A 3,544-nucleotide genomic window follows, 5' to 3' on the forward strand; every position below is an offset into this window, starting at 1 on the left:
ATTGCACAAAATTTATAAGCTGTTGTGATAATAAATATAATTAATAGATTTCAATCACTTTTTTTTTTTTTTTTTGAGAAAGAGATTTCAATCACCTTATAACTAAATATTTGAATTGCCTATTATTTAAAACCGGTGATATAACAATTTATAAGTTTAATGTAAAAAAAAACTTGTATTACATTTCTCACTGCTCATAGAAGTTACCTAAAATAAAACAGACCACACAAGCAAAATGTCCATAATGTTAAAGAAAAATCCTGAATCCCCTCCATGTTTATCGTGAGTTAAAATAAATGATTACTAAAGTCCAACACGAAATGGCTGAATGGCCTCTGTTTTGTTTCCGCCAAAAACCAGCGTGTCCCACACGCCTAAAGTCCTGTCTCTTTTCTACAAGCTTGCAAGATAAGCTCATTTAGAGCTTTTATAAGGTGTGGGCTGGACCCATGGGGCTATGATGCACCCAACAATGAATAGGTAAACATAAAGGATTCTCACGAAAGGTATCCAGAGGAGTCCCTACAAGCTTAGCCTAAAATGGATTTTCTTCCACCTTTCCTAAATTCTGCTACCATAGCTGGACTTTTAGCCATAATTCTTTTCTCCTACTATCTTCTAAAGAGGTCCAGAGTTGGCCTAGCCAAAACAGCACCAACTCCTGCTGGTGCATGGCCTGTAATTGGTCACCTCCCTCTGTTGGGAGCAACTCAGACTCCCCACATCACTTTGGGAGCCATGGCCGATAAGTATGGACCACTTTTTACAATCAAGCTTGGATTGCACCCTGCTTTGGTGTTGAGCAGTTGGGAGATGGCTAAGGAGTGCTTCACCACCAATGACTTGGCCGTGTCCTCGCGGCCCAAACTAGTTGCCATAAAACACTTGTGCTATAACTACGCTGTGTTTGGCTTTGCACCCCATGGTCCCTATTGGCGTGAATTGCGTAAAATAACCACTTTAGAGCTACTATCTAATCGCCGGCTTGAGATGCTTTCCCACATTAGAGTCTCTGAAGTTGAGAACGATATAAAAGATTTACACAAACTTTGGATCAAGAAAAAGAACGGGTCAGGCTTGATTTTGGTGGAGTTGAAGCAATGGTTTGGGGATATGAACCTCAACGTGATTCTTAGGATGATTGCTGGAAAGAGGTACTTTGGTACTAGTGATGGGGTTAATGAAGAAGAGGCTCGGCGTTGCCAAAAGGCCTTGGGGGACTTCTTTCATCTTTTGGGGTTGTTTGTGGTGTCTGATGCTATTCCTTTTCTTGGATGGTTAGATTTGGGTGGACATGAAAAGGCCATGAAGAAAACTGCAAAGGAATTGGATGGAATTCTTGGGGAATGGTTGGAAGAGCATAAGCGAAAGAGAGCTTCATCCGAGAATAAAGGGGAGGAAGATTTCATGGACATAATGCTCCGTGTCCTTGATGGTGCTGAGCTTGAAGGTTACGATGCTGATACAATCAACAAAGCCACATGTTTGGTATGTTTTCTCTTTTCACTTCTTCACGGAGTTTTGCTCAGGTCATAATCTATATGGATTTCTAAAATTATTACTAGAAGGTAAAGGTGGGGCTCAAAGAATTACAGATAGATGTAAAAAAGAAATTAATTGTGTAAACCGAAAACTCAACATCGCTCTTACAAGAATTACAAACCCTTATGGACACCCTAATATTCTCGCCAAATTTATAGCCGGACAATTAAAGAATAGGGTTTCATTTCAAAAAGCAATGAAAAAGGCTATTGAATTAACTGAAACAAGCAGATTTGAAAGGAAGGGGCTTGCTTGAACATGTTCCAAGTAAGGCGGCTCTCAAATGCAGGACATACCAAAAATAAATGTCTATTTGTTAACAACTTATTTAATTGAAACTAATTTTTTTTTTCCTGAAAGTATGGTAAATAAAGCAAAAAAAAAAACTAAAAGATACTAAAAAGTACAATGAAACTCATAAATAATAATAATAATAATAAACTTTTTAAGCAAATGTAGGGTGCATAGGCAACCCAATCCTTTACCCATCCTTACAAAAGATTAGTCATTTATGCTTTGCTGGAAAACCTTTATTCTATAACGTAGGTAGGCTAATATACTACATTTCCTTAAATAGTAGATGAATAGTTTTTTTTTAGGCCTTGCAATTTAGAAAACAAAGAAGTGTATTGCAAATATCACAATATATATATATATATATATATATATATTGTAAAATCCAACCATGTAATGTCTTACTTCAATGTAACAATTTGTCGTGTTACACTGTCACAGTATTCTGTATTGCTTCGTGTATATAATTATGCTCCTTTGCTTTTCCTTACAAGCTAAAGCTCCAAAACATAGGACATTTTTTGCTTTACATTTGCATTCTAACAAAAGGTATGCACTTTGCAGAGTATGGTTGCTGGAGGCAGTGACACTAGCACAGTTACTCTAACTTGGACAATAGCGTTATTGCTAAACAACCGCCATGTGTTGAAGAAGGCCCAAGATGAGCTTGATGTCCAAGTGGGCAGGGAAAGAATTGTAAATGAATCAGACATCAGTAAGCTAGTCTATCTCCAAGCCATAGTTAAAGAGACATTACGTTTGTATCCCGCAGGTCGACTAGCAGCACCACGTGAATTCACTGAGAATTGCATTATAGGTGGTTACCATGTTCCAAAAGGCACTCGATTAATCACAAATGTATGGAAAATCCAAACAGATCCACGCATATGGTTAGACCCATTAGAGTTCAAGCCCGAAAGATTTCTCACCACCCACAAGAATGTTGATGTTAGGGGTCAAAATTTCGAATTGCTCCCATTTGGAAGTGGTAGAAGAGTATGTCCTGGAATATCTTTTGGCCTTCAAATGGTTCACTTAGCATTGGCTAGTTTTCTACACATGTATGATATCTCAATTCCCTCGGATGCAAAGGTTGATATGACCGAGACAGTTGGTCTCACAAACAACAAAGCCACCCCACTTGAAGTTCTCATCAAACCTCGCCTACACCTTCCATGCTTTATGGATTAAAGACTATCTAATATAATTCATGTGCAGGTCTAAGAATTGTGATTTGATCAAAATTTGCCATGAGTTGTCTATACTTTGTTACTGGGCATGCCATTTTGCAGGACACTATGAGTTTGCTATTGTGAAATGGAAATAACAATGCCTAATAATTGGGGGAAAATGGTTATTTCTCCACTTTCATTATGTTGGGTTATTTAGACATAAATAGATTTGAATTTTTTCAATCTCATCCTCCAAAGAGAGATTTTGTCATAAGAAATCGAAATTTCTATACACCATAAAATGTCGAAACTTGGGCTTCATATTTTATGCCCGAAAAAATAATTAATTGCGATCATGTTGTTTTTAAATTAAATTAAGTTAGCACTATCATTCAATATGTTGTATCATAATCTAACACAAACTAAGAAGATTTTTCTCAAAAAAAAAAAAAAAAAAAAAAGTAGAAGAGGTAAAGGTTTTTTTTTTTGTTTTTGAAATCAAGGTGATCAAAGCAGGGCAGGTGGTCACAGGAATA

At 36.9% G+C, this 3,544-nt stretch overlaps 1 pseudogene; it reads left to right on the top strand.

The window, feature by feature from the left end:
• The first annotated feature begins 454 nt into the window (after positions 1–454).
• Positions 455–3,254, top strand: LOC126712140 (cytochrome P450 CYP82D47-like; annotated as a pseudogene).
• Positions 3,255–3,544: the final 290 nt, after the last annotated feature.

The sequence above is a fragment of the Quercus robur genome, chromosome 2 (genome assembly GCF_932294415.1).
Source record: "Quercus robur chromosome 2, dhQueRobu3.1, whole genome shotgun sequence".
NCBI classification, from domain to species: Eukaryota; Viridiplantae; Streptophyta; class Magnoliopsida; order Fagales; family Fagaceae; genus Quercus; species Quercus robur.